This window comes from Sarcophilus harrisii, chromosome 1 (genome assembly GCF_902635505.1).
Source record: "Sarcophilus harrisii chromosome 1, mSarHar1.11, whole genome shotgun sequence".
In the NCBI taxonomy this organism is placed as follows: Eukaryota; Metazoa; Chordata; class Mammalia; order Dasyuromorphia; family Dasyuridae; genus Sarcophilus; species Sarcophilus harrisii.
Window position 1 is genome coordinate 196,719,435 of NC_045426.1, and position 19,048 is coordinate 196,738,482.

The 19,048-nt window shown below is 33.0% G+C and overlaps 1 pseudogene; it reads left to right on the forward strand.

The window, feature by feature from the left end:
- The first annotated feature begins 2,720 nt into the window (after positions 1-2,720).
- LOC100915489 lies at positions 2,721-11,681 on the forward strand (annotated as a pseudogene).
- The last annotated feature ends 7,367 nt before the right edge of the window (positions 11,682-19,048 follow it).

Sequence of the window (19,048 nt, forward strand, 5' to 3'; positions counted from 1 at the left end):
TGATATCCCCAATTATTTTTATCTCTTTATCTTGATTTCTGCAAGTTATCTTGCAAGAAAGAAAAATCCTGTTACTTTTTTTTTTTAGATTTCCATAAAAACAAAGAAGAAAACAAATTCCTTATAAAAATCTGTTTTATTATCAATATGCTGGCCTATTCCTTACTTGGCAATTTTTTAATTTCAGAGAATATTTTTTAAAAACTATAAGAAAAACCTATCTACAACTTAGATTAATTCATTTTTACTGATTATTCAGAAATAAATACTACAACTCAAGGCCAATAATTACAGTTTGCATAGTTATCATAAGGGATTATAAATTAAAATTATAATTGACATCTGTAGAAAAATAATAATCATAATCTACATAATTTCTTATATAGTATTCCTAACAAGTTTTTTTTTGTTTTGAACTAATGAATCAATTACTTTATATTTAATGTAACCTAGTTTTTTTCTTTATATGCTGAAGCAACTGTTAACAATGATTTAGTTGATAGAACTAACATTCATTTAAGCACAGCTACAATTCATTTTTTGCAGGTTAGCATTGATCTCATTTTTAAATTATACCTAATGAATTAATTCTTTTTATTTTTATGTTAAAGTATTCTTAAGAATCCACAAAGAATTCTTAAACAAAGGTTTCTGTAGATTTGTAGAAATCTCTTTAACATAAATAACCATCAAATTCTTGACATACATCTTTCAATCTTAGCTTTTCTGCCTATTCATCAATTTACATTAAAATTTAAGACAATTTCCCAAATTACATCTTGCATAAATCCATACTTAATTTAATCAAAATAAACAATCCTGAATATTTCAACATATTCCCTATCATTGTCACAATTTAAGAAAAATTGAATTTTTTGCAAGAAACTCCATCCTGAATCAATTCAAAAAATGTACACACATGCAGAAAAATAGCCTGGTTACTCCCTAGTGAAGATATTTCTAAATATTGGTTTTCTTGCTTATATTTTCATCACAGAAAAAGTAAGAATTTTGAAAATGGTTGAATATCTAGCTCCTGACATCTATATAGCTAGTTTCCTATAGCCATAATCTGATAAAACTTTGATATACAAAGGTCTTATCTAGCAATCAAACATGTATTAGGTTTCTACTATATGCCAGACACTTGCCTAGAAATTAGGATATAAAAGATCAAAATAAATCAATTCCTTCTTTTTAGGATCTCATATTCTATTAGGTAAAGAAAAATTCAGAAATTCAGAAATTCAGTTCAGAAATCCACTAATTGTTCATGTTTTTATATCTTAAGTATCAATATCCTAGATGAGTATAATAAGACATATAGTCTGATATTTCATATTTTAAATCTTTCATTCAATACACTTAGGAGATTTTGTGTCTGTTTGTGTGTATGTGTGTACCATAAGCATTTATTATATACAAAGGAAATAAAAAACTAGTCTATATATCCTATCTTCTTTGTACATTAAGTAGTGTTATTTTTAAGTAGAAACCCCATTTATTCCTTTTGGAATTACCCTAAACATTAGCCAAACTTAAAGTTAAAGTTATTTTTTCAGGTGTTCTTAGGTAAGGCTATAAAGAGCCAAATATAACAAAAAGAAGAATCTGACCTCTCTTTTGAGATATCAAGCTCTCCAGAGTTGGATTCAATATTAATATAAACTCAAAGCCAGTATCCTACCGTGGGAGAAAGCATCTCCACACCCCTGTGACAGTGATAGTTTGGTTTCATATATGTTAAGAAAATATGAAGTAACTTTAGAAAAGATAGAGCCAACTTGTCTTTGGAGGAATTCTAAAAAATCTTCAATAGAAAGTGACATTCCTCTCTGAGCTTTAACAACTATTAGGTGACTCATTAGTTCTGATATGTTTTGGCAAAGAATGTTCTCAACTTAAGATTTTCCTATAGTGACAAAATGACAGATCTTTTACATATAGCATTTTACATAGTGAACTTTTCCATTGGGCTACTGTGTTCTGCACAGTAAAATTGTAAACCTCTTGAAATAAAAAAGATGTTTGTATCATATTTCTTAATGTGTAAGCCTAAATTACCTACAAAGAGTCTGTATTCATGATAACTACTTCATAAATGTTATGTTAAGAATGGAAATACTATCCTGTACCCCATTCAATCAGAAGAATTTATAGTAAACATGTTTTCCAAGTTTCTCAGATACAAAGACAATTCTTTAACCAAGTTATAACCTAATGATATCAAGAAGTTCAATACTCTGACAATTTTAAAAAGTCTTTGTCTTTTTATACCTTCTCAAATGATTGTGTATGTTGATTCCTCATTTTCTCACATGCCTTCATATCGAATCTGTTGTCAAGTCCATTTGATTCTGTATTTGCTGCGTCTCTCTCATATACTCTCTTTCTCTCTGTTGACACAGCCTAATACAGCCTTTCATCACCTTTCATCTGAGCTATTTTAAAAGTTTTCTGATTGGTTTCTCTGCTTCAAGTCCCCCCCCCCCCTCCCCATTATAGTTCATCCTCTTTCCAGCTAAGAAAATAATCTTAAAGTGTATTTTAAAGGTGAAGCCAAGATGGCAGAGTAAAGGCAGAAACTTACCTGAACTCTCCTCCCCCAAACCCCTTTAAATACCATTAAACAAATTCTAGAGCAACAAAATCCACAAATAGACAGAGTGAAACAATTATCCAGCCCAAGAAAACTCAGAAGGCTGGCTGGAAAGTCTATTATGAGAGAGGAGTACAGCCCTTTCCAGAACAGAGCTGAATGCAGCAAACCAGGTAAAATCCTCAGGGTGACTGATTCAGTGGCTGTGGTTTCAGTTTCCAGATCTCTCATCACACTGATGGTAAGGCGATCAAAAAAATGTCAGAAGAAGATTTACAAGAGTCACTTTGCTATCACCAGGAGCAGGATTCTATTGTATTGCTTATATTTGGATCCAGGCATACTCCTAGTTTTAGTCCCAATGTGAAAAGGAGCACTAGCATAGCAGAGCTCATGGATACAAGGGATCAGGGACTCTTGTCACAGTTCTCCAGGACTGAAAGGAATGCTTGTGGTCTCTCACAAACCAGTGCAGGAGAGTAGTAAACACACTTCTCTCTAGATTATACCACCTTGGAAGAGCCAAAAAGTTACAGATGCTCAGAATTATTTCTGAAAACAGCTGCACAAAAAACCTGAAGCTTGGAGCAATATCCCTTCTCTTGGGAAGCAGGACCTTACTTGAGCACAGAGTTAAAATTCAAAAAATAGACTAGAAAAAAAAGCAAATAATAGGGGGGAAATTCTGACCAAAGAAAGTTACTATGTTAACAAGGAAGATCAAAACACATTGAGAAAACTATAAAGTCAAATTTCCTGCATTCAAAGACTCAAAGAAAAATATGAATTCATATTAAGTCATGAAAGAATTCAAATAGATTTTTATAATCAAAAAACATAGAGGAAAAATTGAGAAGACAAATGAGAATGATGGAGGAAAATCCAAAAAAAAAAAAAAAATAAGCCAATAGCTTGGTAAAAAAGGTAAAAAATATACTGAATAAAATAAGGCCAAGAGATTGAATAAGAGATTAGTGCCAAAAGAGGCACAGAAATTCAATGAAGAGAAGAATGCCTTGAATTGGTCAAATGATAAAAGATATGCAAAAATCCACTGAAATAATAACTCCTTAAAAAGTAGAATTGGCCAAATGAAAAAGGAAGTATAAAAACTCATTAAAGAAAATTTTTCTTAAAAGTTAGAAATGGGAAAGTAAAAGCTAATAATTTTATGAGACATCGAAAAATAATTTTAACAAAATCAAAAATAGAAGAGAATATGAAATACCTTATTGGATAATAGTTGATTTGGAAAATAGATCCAGGAAAAATAATTTAAGAATTATTGAACTACCTGAAAGACATGATTTTTTTAAAAAAAAGTCCCTACACATCCCTCTTCAAGAAATTTTTTTTAAATGCCCTGATATTCAAGAATCAGAGATAAAATAGAAATTTAAAGAATGCACCAATGACTTCCTAAAGAGATACCAAAATTAAACCATTCAAGATTATAGCCAAATTTCAAAACTAGATCAAGGAGAAACTACTTCAAGCAGCCAAAATAAACAAGTCAAATATTATGGAGCCACAGTGGGATAACACAAGTTTTAATAGCTTCTATAATTAAGGAATTGAAAGGTTTGGAACTTGATATTCAAAAGGGCAAATGAGCTTAGATTATAACCAAGAATCACTTATCCAGAAAAACTGAGTATAATTCTTCAAGAGAATAAAATTAATATTTCATGAAAAAGAGGACATCCAAGCATTTCTGATGAAAAGACTAGACCTGGATTGAAATTTTGACTTTCAAATATAAAATGCAAAAAAAAATATAAACCAAGAGAAATATTAAGGGAATCATTAAGTGAAGTCCCAAGTGAAGGAGATAGGACTTTGAAGGAGACAATAAAGGATTTAGACTTTAATAACTGGCTGCACTTGTGGTAATTATTGAACTGAAACAAAGGTTGCCTCCAGAGACCCCAAGAAAACCTCAGCAGAGAACATTACATTTTAGAGAGAACATTACAGAAATCAATCTTACCATACAGGAAATTAGGGATGGAAGGGATGATAAGGTAAGGCACTGATAGAATGAAGGACAGATTGGAAGAGATGAAAACCAGAATAAAATATATTTGATAATGGGCTGGGTAAAAGGTGGGAAAGAATAGGATAAACAGGGGGTGAAATAGTATATATAGTTGTAATCATTGTTGTGAAAAAATGTACAGTTAATTTCTCTGGTATAGTATTCATTTCTCGTACAGATAAAAAACTGAGTCAAATTTGTAGAAATAAGAACCATTCCTCAATTGATAAAGGGTGAAAGAACATGAACAAGCAGTTTTCAGAGTAATCAAAGCTACCTATAGCCATATGGAAAAATATACATTTCAATGCTTCAGGACCTCTACTACCTTCCAATAATGTCATAACATTGCTTTAACTAAAACTGCCTCCTTTTCCCTTTGAGGTTACAGATAAATGCTGTTACACTGGATGAGCTATTTTTATCTTATCCAAGGAATTTTTTTTTAATTTTCTGATTATTTTTTAAAAAGAATAGAAAAAATTCATAAAAGGAAAAAAAAATAAAACATTGTCTTGTGCCCAGAAGAACATCAGTGAAAATTCACAATAAATAAAAATAAATGTCTAGTTCAAGAAAGGATATATAATAATGGAAGAAATTATATTCATGACTATCCATCTTTTCTTATTGTACTTTTGTTTTCTACTATGTACTTTTTTTCACTTTATTCTATTTTTTCCCTTTCATCCCCTACGTCTTTTCCAAGCAGACTATAGTTAAGCACAGTTATATATGTAGATATACATGTACTCATATGTACATACACATGTACACATACATATATTTGCATCTACATTCACACTCACACACACACACACACATATATATATATATACACATATACATACAGCAACATGCAAACATGTGTATATATATATATATCTTCAGACACAAACATATATACATACATACATACACATTTACCCATATGTAAACATACATCTAAAATAATATTAGACAGATTGTATATAATATACAATGTAGATTATCCTTTTGATTGAATCTTTAAGTTTGATTTTGACTAAGGTCAATCATAATTAGTTGTACTTTTATTTTCTAATAAATTCTACTCTTGATCCTTGTTGTAGTATTTGTTTATATCTCTTCTTTCTTCTCTCTGGTAGTTCTTCTACTTTAATTCTTCTTAATTTTCCCTAGCTATTACTTAACCTCCCTACACCCAATGCTCCTTCCCTTGTCTTCTTCCCTCACCCTTGGCATGTCCTTCCTTCCATCCATCCCTCTTTCCTTATTTCTTTATTTATATAGAAATATATATACCCTTTATGGTATTTATATAGTGTTGTCTATTTAATCTATTCCCAATGGAAGTAGTTTTTCAGAACCATGCTCCCTCCTCCCCACCAATGCCTCTGTATCTATTCTTCCTCTGCACCACTTTTGTATAACATAATTAATATTTTAACCTTTTCCTAGGCAGTTTTGATTTTGAGTCAGATCATACCCAACTCTGCCCCAATCTTTCTTTTGAGTTACTCAATTGTTGATGTCAATTGTAAACATATGGTATATATTTCCATGTAAAAAACATAAACAATCTGTCCATATTAAGTATCTAACCTTTGATATTGGTTCTTATGTGTTAAATTTTCTATTGAGTTTGGGTTTGGGTGAAAGAAAATCCTAAAAATCTGTGCTTATTGAATGTCCATTTTTTTCCCATTCAATATTATGGATAATTTTGCTGTATATGCTATTTTTGGCCACAGGGCTAATTCTTTTGGTGACTGGTAGATATGATTCAAAAACTCGCATTTTTTTTTACTGTGGCTACAATTCTAGTTGTAGCTCCAGTGCATTTGAATTATTTTTTCTTGTTTTTTACAAAATGTTCTCTTTGTTTGGGTTTCTAAATTTGACAATAATATTCCTTTGTGTTTTCCATAAAGGATCTCTTTGAGATGGTGATCAGTGGATTTTTTTCTATTTCTACTCCCCCACCCCCCATTCAATAAATCTAGGACAATTTTCTTGGATTATTTTTTGCATTACAAGGTTCTTATTTTGGTCACAGCAATTATTCTTATATTTTTCTCTTCTTGATCTGTTCTTCAAATCTGTTGTTTTTCTTATCAGATGTTTCACATTCTGTTCTGTTTTTTTTTTTTTTTTTTTTCATTCTTTATATTCTATTTTGTGATTTCTTGGTCTCTTGACTCCACACACAGCCTGAGAGGTGAAAGTCTCTGTGGTTCCTCCAGAGGCTTCAGCCAAACCCAGCTCGCCCCAGGAGTTCCCACTTGGTGTTTCTGGATAATTAGTCCAGACATGATTGCATTTCACATAGGTTAACCTCTGGCCTGAAGGCTTTCTTCACATCCTCTTGAACTGTCTCAGGATGACCCCTATTCTGCCCCAAGTCTATGTTTTCCCTGAAGCACAAATTTGTTCTGTTTGTGGGGAAATCTGGAAAACCTGAAATTTACTGACCTACTCTGCCGTCTTTGCAAAACCCTTCCCTGGATGAGATTTAGATGGTTATATAGACTCAGGGATCAGTCTCTTCATAACAAAAAAGAGAAACTAAGTCATTGCTAAACTTTTTAATTACTGGACTTGGGATCTCCATGGGCAATCCCACTCCAGTTAAAACAAAAAAAGCCTCTGAAGATTAGGTTACAAAAGAGGTAGTAAATATTTGTCCATTAATTACTGAAGAGTTCAGAGATTTAGGATCTCCAATTTTTAAATTCTAAGCCTTTTCCTTTCTTTCAAGAAGGGAATGGGAGGGGGAAAAGCAAGAAAACAATTTTAAGCACAAAGGCAAGATCATTGCTACTTCCATTTGTTCTCTTTGGCCTTTTAATATGTAAATACTATCAGCCTGAGGCCTCAAAGGTATTTTTTTGACATACCCATATATCTATTTTTTAATATGTCTTAGCACTCCTATTAGATTATACATTCTTTAAGGATGGGGAATTGTATCTTGTTCATCTTTGTATCTTCATGAGGTACTCAATTCAACACATTTTATTACATCTATATTGTGCTAGGCCCTGCAGAAGATAAGATTAGCAAATATGGCTCCCCTGTCCTCAAAAGGTGGTAGTGATGTGTATTGGGGAGGAAGTGAAGATTGAAAAGGGCATAAAAATGGATATGATCAACAGTCAAAGATAAAGAAGAGATCATCTTTGCCAAAAGGAAGAGGAGCAAAGGAGAGGTGGAAAACTTTTGGTTATTGACTTTATTTAGAGTATTAGACTTTATAAAGTGATTAAAAAACAATACCTCATTTGTTCCTCATACAGCTAGTTCTCTAAGATTTGTACCCTCATATCAGTGTTTATGAAAGTTAGCCAAGGGGAAAATCATATGTTTAAGACAAACTAACAGAAATATATGACACAATATAAAAGGCATACTCAACAATAGTCAGACTTAGAATAACATTTCTGAAAAAGAATTACAGGTTAATTTAAGAATTGCACACTCAACTATATAAAATATTTTTCCAAATCACTAATATTATAAGAAATGCAGACAAAAACCCCAGTTAAGTATAATTTCATACCCAGAAAAGAGGCAAAAATGATGAAAGATAAAAAGATGTAATATTGGAGAGGTTATAGATAGAAAAATACTTTCATTTACTGTTAATAGAGCTATAAATTAATACAATCATTCTTGAAAACCATTTTGAATTATGCTGACAAAGATACCAAAATGTTTATACCTTTATTTCCAGAGATTCCACTATCTCCAACAAGATGTAAATATATGTAAATATATCAGAGATATAAATGAGGTTCCAATATACACCAAAATATTAATAGCAGTAATACCAAGTAACTTGAAACACAGGAAATGTCCTCTAGTTGGGGAAATATTAAATAATTTGTGCTTCATTCATTTAATGGTACACAATTATTGCGTCTTAAGAAATAATGAATATGAAAAATTAAGAGAAATATGAGGAGAGTACTTAAATTTAGGCAGAGTGAAGTAAGCCCAACAAAGAAAACCAGATGTTCCATAACTACAGAAGGGCAAACAGAAAGAAATAAACAGTAAAATAAAATTCAATGTTATTTAATTATAATAGGCAAATTTGACTCTGGAGAAGAATTAAGAATATCTATTCTCATTTCACAGGTTTAGAATATTATATGTATTATCTGATGGAACTGGTGTGTTGATTTGCTTCCCCTATTAATCTTTTCTTTTTTCTTTCCTTTTTTTTTTTTAAATTCTTCTAACAATCTTATGACAAGGCTTGAGCTCTCTGCTTTGTGTTCTACTGAAAGCCTTGGGAAGACTCCTACCTCAGGAAGACAGAAAATAGTTGCTAAATCAGAATTGGAGGAGAAAATTTTCTGCTATAGAAGCAACTTTTTAAAAAGTTTTAGAAAATGATGGAGAGAGTGATTGAAGGAAGAAAGTATATTTTTAGGACAGAGATGTCAGTGTTTGCCCCCAGCCCTATTAACAGTAATGTACTGACTTCATTTTTTGTCAAGCATTTTTGTAATAGAAGCTGAATAATTTCCTTCCTTAGATTCATGCTTCTGAGGAAATTTGAGAGGTAAAAACTAGAGAGGCAAAGGGGAAAATAATAAGACTTTTTTTTCTGTTTAGGGCCACTCATCCATCCAAAAGGAATGCTGGGGGAAGCGGGGAAGGAGGAATGATACATTGTGGGGAACTGGGAGGAACCAGTGGTTGACTTCATCCTATGCATTTCCTTCTATCTCTAATTGTGGTGTAAGGGCTTGAGACAGTTCTGGAAACATAGCACATAGTTACATAGTAGATTGTAACCTCCCTAGTGCAGGACTGGGATACCCAATCTCAGTCCATTATTAGTTTTATCTCTCTATAACTAGTCATTCATATTCATGATTACACTCCCAAGATAAAATTATCACAAATTTAGGTTTTTCAGTCTGTCCCCATCAAACTACAAGCCTAACCTGTTTTTCTGATACCAGTGTTGCAAACTTTTTCACAAGTAATAGCTTCCTGCACTGGGAAGGTCTCATAAATTCATAAATGAAGATAAAGGAAACACAAAAGATAGCAAGAAAATAGATTAAAGAGGAAATTATTTGGCCCATTGGTTGTCAGCCAGAATCTTTTGGCATCCAATATTTAGTACCATTAATTTATTGGTGATCCCTCTCACCTTGGTAGCTTATAGAATTTGATAAAAATGTATGTTTGTCAACATTTTTTGTCAAAATGTTGAACAGAAAAAAGCCAAGGATAAGTAATCTATTGAAATCCTACTGTTATGTAGTCATTAATTCATTATTTAGTATTCTTTGGGTGAAGTCATACAATGAATTTTAAGTCTTCCACACTCTAATATTGTTAAATCCACATCTCATTTTGTCTACAATGATATCATAAGGATGGTAAAAATGTCTTTCTGAAATCTAACCATACTTTGTAACATCATTTTCAAGATTTATAAATCCAATTCTGACATAAAAAAATGTGAAGTTAAGTTACTTTATATTACAGGTTATGGTCTTCTTTATCAATCAAAATGGTGGAGATTTACTCCTGGGCCAAAGGTTGTCTCTCTGACTCTCCCAAGGCAAAATCATAATTTTTAATTGGAGTCTATGGTCTATTTCTTTTGTCTCCCACAAATATGGAATAGAGAATCAAGAAGTTTTTTCACTACAAACCTCTCGATACACTTTGGGGAAGAGGAAATTGAGGTTAAGGGACCTGCTTAGGGTCACACAGCTAGTTTCTGAGATTGAATTTGATACAGGTCCTTCTGACTCCAGGGCTTGTGCTCTGACCACTGCATCACCTATCTGCTCCTTCAATTCGTTTTTAAATTATTTTTTAAACTAAAATTATGAGAATTAAACATTTTAAAAATATGAGAAAAATAAGGCTACCACTTCTACTTCAAAATTGCAGGTTGGAAGGAAGTAGGGAAGGGAAGAGGTAAAGAGATGGAGGGAGGCAGGAGAGGGAGGAAGGGGCCAGGGCAGCCAGGCCCACGGAACTCGGAACTCAGCAGCTGCTGTTTGCTCAAGCTCAGGCTCAGGCTTGCCCACAGCCCACCAGCCTCTGCAAGCTGTCCAGTCTCAGCTGCCAGCGCCTGGGACCACGCTGACCTTCCCAGGGCCCGGATCCCCCTTGAGAGGGCCGACTTTGATTGCTGCGGCTCCCGCTCTGGCTGAAGTAGCTGGCTGGGGGGGAGGTTCAGTCAGAGCCAAAGCTGCGGCGCCCCAAGACGAGGAGGCTGAGCCCGGGGCTCCACGGAGAGGATGTGAAGCGCAGGGCTCTGAAGGATGGAGGAGGTCTGACCATTTATCTCACAAGTTGGCAATCTCCCGGGTTTGTTTTAGATAGAGACATTATCCTATTATGATTCACAGGATGGCGTGTGCAAAGGGAGCAAAGGAGACTCGAAGATGAAATTAAAAGTCCATCCAACAGACAATGCAAGAAGGGAATTAATCATTTCAGAAGAGAAGAATTTATTTCTATATGAAAGATGTAGAGACAGAGATAGCTATTCTCTCTGAGCAGTATGAAACCTTATTTGACTGACATTAGAACAAAAAAGGAAAAATAAGCGAAACCAATGAATCTCTGAAAACCAAAATGTCTGAACTTCACCTCTACTGTGACCTCTTAATGCAGCAAGTTCTTACCGTCCAAAAATTCGTCCATCATAATGACAGGTATTCATCCCTACTGTAGAGAATATGAACAAAGCTTCTTCTCCACTTGGTGCCATATAAAACACATTCATCATCACACTGGAAGAATGCCATATTCAAACCAGGGATGTTTCACTTGCCTCATCCAGATCCTTTAGTTTCTCCAGTATCGCCTTCAAAATTCTATGATGAAACCCTTCATCAGTCATGCTGGTTCTTACAGCTCAAAGTCACATTGTAAAAGAACCAGGGCAAAGAACCAGGGCCTTCACTTTATTAAATCTCTCAGGAAAGAAGAAGAACCTACTCAGGTACAGAGTGCGTTGATATTCTTCCTGAAGACCCAAATAGATCTGTTCTCTGTTTAAAAAATATTCTCGGGTAGCTCGGTGGTACAGTGGAGAGAGTACCAGCCCTGAAGTCAGGAGGACCAAATAAATAAAATAAAAAAACAAAAGGATCAAAGCTTTTGACTGAAAATTAAAATTTTAGAAAACTTTTATAAACTATAAACTTGACAAAGTGAAGTCAGGAGGACCTGAGTTCAAATTTGGTCTCAGACACTTAATACTTCCTAGCTGTGTAACCTGGACAAGTCACTTAACCCCAATTGCCTCGCAAAAAAAATTATATATATAATGTATATGTATATACATATATATAATGTAAATGTATATATACTATATATATATACACATACACACACACATACATATATGTGTGTGTGTATGTGTGTGTAATCAACTGGTCACATACTCCTGCTGGACAGTGATCATATTGTCTTGAAGAAAAAAAATGCCTTGAATAAAAAAAGAACAATTAATATTTTAACATATCTTTATAGCCTTAATGTTAATTTTTATTAGACCTACACATGCAAGTTTCCATAATCCGACGAGTGTCCTTAAAACATATAAGTTTAAAAGAGCAGGTATCAGGCAGAGCCCAAGTGACATGGCATTTCAAGTATTTTTAAGTATTTTTTAAGACTGTTTTGCCTTCCAGATGTAGGTATGGCACTGCTGAATTGTTGATATGAAGTCATTTTCATTACTTCTTGCTGAATTAAAAGGAGAAGGTAACATTCTTATTCATTACCAATGAAATTTAAGCTGTACATTGTTATTTGTATTGTACCAGAAAAAGAGATAAATGGTGTAGTGAATTTGCTCATTTTAAGACAGAAAAATAAAATTATTTTTGTATGTGTGGGGAAAAAAAAATTCAGGTTGTGCCAATGCATCTTAATTGCATTAAGATCAGAGTAATCTTTGGATCATCTTTTTTAAAATTGTAATTCATGAGCTTTATGATTTTTACTTTCAATAGAAAGTTAGCTAATACAAATAGACCCCAAAAGAGAGTGGACTAAAATGGCACAGCAAGAACAAGAGCATAAAAACATTAACATTAACATAAACATGAAGTTTACTATCTTGACAATATACATAACATCAATGGAACAAGTGGACACAAGGATAGCATATGATAGTAGAAATGCAAATATACACACATAACTTATTGGCCAAGGACTTTACATTTGTGTCCTTGAAGGTTCCAATGTTTCCTCTCTCTTAGTGATGTTCTCATTTTTCACCTTCCAGACTCAATGTCTCTCCTAGCCAAGCCAGGATTCCTATTTGTTTCTTTCTGTAGCTTAACCCCTAAATTCCAAGATTTCTGACTACCAGAATTCTCCACAACAGAAGTCTACTCCTTATGTCAAACCTCTTATGGGAAAGTTCTTTACTTCAAGGAATAATTGCTGATGGGGGATTTAGATGAGAGTAAGTTTGTTCTCCTTTTATGTACTCTATTAAAAATGAAAAAGTGATCAAGAACTCAGATCTTCATGAGTTTTCTTCATTGCTAGAATATATATTCTTATAGCTTTGGGGGAGTAACTTCATATGTCCTAAAGTGTAATGTCAAAAGAAACTGAGCAAGAAGGAGATTAGAGACCAATTCAATAATTTATTAAATGGAGAGAAATACTGGGACCAATGGATCCCAGGGCTAGAGGAGACTATCATCTCAAAGGGAGAGTATCCGGACAGTAAACCTTTTATGGAATAACATTAACAATGACATAATGCAGAGACCTAGGTGGGGATAGCCTCATAGATGGAGGTTACTGATATTCTAATGACATTAAGGAATGTCTATAACACCTTTATCTCAACCATTAAGAGGGGACGGTCATAACCTTAAGGCAGAATACGAAATAAGACAAATGGAGGAACTGATCACCCCATTAAAAGTGACCTTTAACATTACAAAAGGAGCAACACTGTTACAAAATATTAAGGGGCCACTCACAGTGAAAACATCCTTTTAAAACTATGAATAGATCACCTTAAGGATGTGAGCCAGTGAAGATGTGTCCTTTACAAGGTTAAAAGCATCTACAAGAAATCTGAAGAGGACCCACCCTTTACAAGATGCAAATTAGACTTCTTTAACACCTCTTTTTTTTTTCTGTTACCAGATCAAGGAAACTGAGGGAAACTTAATTAATTAGAGATTTTCAAATAAATCTTTCCTGTTCCATACCCCAACCCATCCCTACTATTTAACAGGTTGCATTTGATAATTTGTAAATTCCATTCCAGTTTAATAATATATAATTTTAAAATGTACATTGAACTTCTGTTATCTACAAAATATTTCACATTGCTTATGTGAGATAAATAAATAGGTGGAGTTATATGCATATAATATAGGAAAGTAAGATTTAAAACTTTCAATAGACAATTATGATTATGAATGAAAAAGTCTTGCCATGAATATGTGTTTCCCTGAAAATAGAATATTATACTCTCTACTACAGCAGTGGAAATTCACATGACCTATTACATTTTACCTCACTTTGAGAATGTATTCAGTAATTAAGTCCCTTTAGGGTTTATGATAAATAAGCAAGTCAGCAAAGAATTCTTCTGATTCAAAATTTCTCAATTGTTTTCATTGCTGCCCATACATCATTTTCTTGTAAAGAACCAGAAAAGGTGAAAGTTTAATGAGATAATTATGGAGCATTTCACTTTTCTAGAGTAAAACTAAGACAAATTCCTACAGTTCCAACTAACCTATTTTATAGAGAAGGAGACTGACAGAAAGTAATTAAATGACTTGCTCAGGATTACAACTAGTTAGTATTTGATTCAGGAATGTAGTCAGACTTAGTTGACTCTGAGAAGAGCACTCTGCTGTCTGCATATGAGAAAAATGAGGTCTATAGAGGTGAAGTGATTTTTTTCAAATTCAAATAGTAAACATTAGTCAAAATTTTTCCTCTTACCAACTAACTCATAATCCAATACATTTACATAATTCAATACATTTACACTTTTTTTTTGGTATATATAAATAAAATTTCCAATAACCTTCCATTATCTTATAAACACATTCCAAAGAAAATTTTTATGCATAGAAGAGATAAAAAAAAATAATGCATTTTCAAAATATAAGGCAGGGCTTCTTAAACTTTTTCCACTAATGACGTCTTTTCTCCTGAGAAATATTTATAAAATTTTGGGTATATAGGTACATAAAATAGATATAGAAATCAAACATTACCCCCACATTCAGTTACAAGATTCCATATGGGATGGCAACCAATAGTTTAAGAAGCTTTGGTCTAAGGTACAATGAAAAGAGACATAAATTTGGAAAGAGTAAGATTTCAGTACAAGTCTTGGAACTTTGGTAGAGAGACCTTCAGCAAATTACTGAACTCCTTAATGCCATAGGTTAACTTTTTAAAACCTCACATGGATGTACCTTCACTACTGATCTGTAAAGTGTCATGGCCCCAGGGAGGCAATATCAGGTATTCCAAGTGATATGCCAATCAGTCAGTTGCAGGGTGGAAATTTGGAATATTTTTTCATCCTCCCCATCATAGCCAAAGAAAACTGTACCACTTCATTTTTTATCACTCTCTCTATATATCCTCTCTTTAATACTTCCCCAATCTGCATTCATCATTTTTCTTTTTGTCACCATGGACCTCTCATGACTTTACTATAAATATTGCTCCCCCAGGAAATTAGACCCTAGACAAAACCTAATGGCAGTTTTGCAACCCCAAATCTCTGTCTGCCACTCAATAAATCCACATTTCTCTCCCATAGTTATAGAAGATGTACATCAATAGGTAAATGTAACCTTAGACTATGACTAATAACTAATAGCCACATTCCTCTTCATTTTGTGTGGTGGGGTGAATTGCACAGAATAAATAAATTTGACCCCATATCAAACTAACCCCAATTCCAGTGCTCTTCTTCATACTAGTCTCTTCATATTTCATACTTCTACATACTAGATCAAATACTGAAGAAGGGGACAGTAGAAGATAAGAGGGAGATATAGTATCATGTCCGCAAAAAGCATGAGATTGTTCAGACTTTAGGAGAGAGTGAGAGTATAGAAGGGCCTGACATGCTATGATCCATGGGTTGACTAAAAATTGGACATGACTGAATGACTGAAAAACAACAACATAGATTTTATTACAAATCTCATTTCCTTCAAAGTTACACATAATTCCTCTACACTCACATAGATGCTTTACCTCAATGTTCAGCCCACAATGAAGGACTCAATAAATGTTGGTTGGTCCCCCTTAGTTCAGGATATCATAACCTAGACTATTATAATAGTTTTCTATTTTTTTCTCTACTTCAGGTCTCTCCCTACTCCAATACATCCTCAATATAGTTGCCAAAGTCATGTTTCTAAAGCTCAAGATAGTTCATATCAACATCTTCTTCAGTGTTGTCTTTAGAATTAAACATTATTTCATCTTTAATTTTTCTTCTTTTCCCACCCCAATTTCTTTTTATGTGTTATTCTTTCTTCCAAACAGAATGCATCAAGTTCCCTGTGAGGCAGGAATTGATTTTTTGTTTGTTTGTTTGTATTTATCTATTTTTCCAAAAATTAACACTATACCTGACACATAATAAATGTTCTATTTATCTGTGTCTATTGTAAATTATATTTTACATAACTTTTATAATATATGTAGTTATTAAAACAATAGTACTTTATGTAACTTGCAAGAAGAAAATATAAAATAGTACATTTATATAACTTAAAAGAAAATATAATTGAGTATGCTCATTTTGTGTAATTGATTAGGTATATAGTCAAAGAAAGCATTTGGCAATGAAATCATGTCTGATTAAAAAAAGAAAAAACAAAACTCTTAAGAGCCTCCTATAAATAATTTTTCTAGTTTATCAGCTACTAAACAATTTTCTATTATACTCTAGTAATACATGATGCTTGTCTGTTTACTGATCCCAAATGCCATGATATTCTTCTAGTTGATACTATAGAGCAATTCACTGATAAAATTTCTTAAAAGAATAGTGGGAGAAGAGTATTACAGAAACTCAAAGTTCAAAGGGACTCAGGGTTCATCTAATTCAACACAGACCTGAATAAGAATTTCTTTGTACCATCTCCTTGTTTGATTCAGTTGACTCACTTTAAGAAATCTTTAATTGAAAATCTTTTAATACATCAAAGTAAATTCTCCATATTTGCAATAGTACTGTTGGTATTTGTTCTGCTTCTCTGTGGCCAAGTAGTACAAGTCTTATTTGATTTCCATATGACTAAGTATATCAAATTCTTGGAGACAGTTATTTTGTCCTACTTAAGTTTTCTCTTCTCCAGTACAAATATTCCTATTTCCTGGAATCAATCTTCTGGTTCCCTCAGTTCCTTTACTCCCAGCCTTGGTTGTCTTTTTGCAAATGAAATCCAGTTTACCAGTTTGCTAAAATATGATAATCAGAACTGAATATGGTGGGAGAATAAGGAAAAGGCCAATGATCAAGAAGTTGACACTGATGTGAGCTTAGACATAAAACAGGAATCAGGCATGTGGATTGGAAGTGAAAGGCTCAGAAAAAGAAGATTCGATGCCATTTGTGAAGAATAGTAAAAAGGCCAGTTTGGCTAAAGTAGTAAGACTTTCAAAAGGAATAATTAATACCAAAGTCTAACAGAACAGATTAGAGCCAGGTTTTGAAGGACTTTAAAATTCCAGACAGGATTTTTTTTTTTGATCCTAAAGGAAATAGGAAGTTAATGGAATTTATTGGGTTTTAAGTGACATGGTTAACTCTGTGTTTTAGGGGTACCATTTTGGCAGTTGTATAAAGCAGCAATTTTTACTCCCAGGATCTTTACATACTCAAGTTGTTTTGAACCAAAGATTTTTGTTTATGGGGGTTATATCTGATAACATTCAAAATATGTATTGATCTATTTTAAGGTAACAATAATAAATCCATTGCATAGTGACAAAATAACATTTTATGAAAAATATATTTGCCAAAACAAAAAAGTGAAGATAGTGGCATTTCTTTATTGCAATTCTCTTTAATGTTTGGGTTAATTGGAGAAAGTCAGATTTTGCATTCTAGTCTATTGTATTAGAATATTTGGTTTAAAGTATAAGGGAAAAAAATCTGGCTTCACACAGAGGAGTACTTGATAAAGAAAAGATTATTTTAACAACATTTGCAGGTAATTTTCAATATTCTTCTTAGATACTACACCAACATCAACAATTAGTAGTTTTTTGAAGGTAAGATAAAATTTGAAATCTAAAATTATGTCAATAAATTCTTCATATTCTGCTACATTAAAAATCCATTGATTTATCTTGTAGTTTGAGTGAATTTCTTATCCACACAGGCTTGTGTAACATCATGTATTGGTCATTTGGAAAATATTGGTTTTCTATGTTATATAGATCTTTCTATATAACATGTTGACACATTTTACTATGCAATATTAAAAATCACAATTCCTAATATTATCTTTAATTTCATAAAAAAAATATTGAAATAAGGGGCAGCTAGTTGGTGTAGTGGATACAGCACCAGTCCTGAGTCAAATCTGGCTTCAGACACTTAATCCTTCCTAGCTATGTGTCCCTGGGCAGGTCACTCAATTCTAATTGCCTCAGAAAAAAAAAATACACACACACACACACACACACACACACACACATACACACACATATATATATGTGTGTGTGTATATATATATATATATATATATATATATATATATATACAGAGAGAGAGAGAGAGAGAGAGAGAGAGAGACTCTGTCAAGTTTATTTTTGTATTTGTCTTTCTTTTGCTGAGGCAATTGGAGTTAAGTGACTTGCTCAGGGTCACACAGGAAGTATTAAGTGTCTAAGACCAGATTTGAACTCAGGTTTTCCTGCCTTCACTCTATCAAGTTTATAGTGGAGGATAAAAGTTTTCTAAAATTTTAATTTTCAGTCAAAAGCTTGACTTTCATTCATTGGCAACAAAAATTCTCAGCTGCTTTCCCTAGTGATAAATGTACTTGGCTCATTTTTTTGAAAAAGCATCTTCTAAGTGTCCAACTCTGAATATCTATAGCCTTTCAGATGTTCTTTCAAGTTTGAGGAAAAAGAGCAACTTGTTCTGCTTGGAACTCAGCTATACAAATACTTTCTCTCAAGATAATCAATGTACTTCTTACTATAAACAAGAGACTTGAGGTACACGTACTTCCAATTTGCTTACCCCAAATAGCACAGAGTATGTATTCAAGGTCTCAGACTAAATTCAATTAGTATTTTACTTGGTGTATCATGGACAATATTAAATGAAACTGGCAAAAAAATTGCTGCAAGTGTGTGGCAGTGAAGAATATACTGACTTCTGGTACAGTTGGTGCCATTGATTG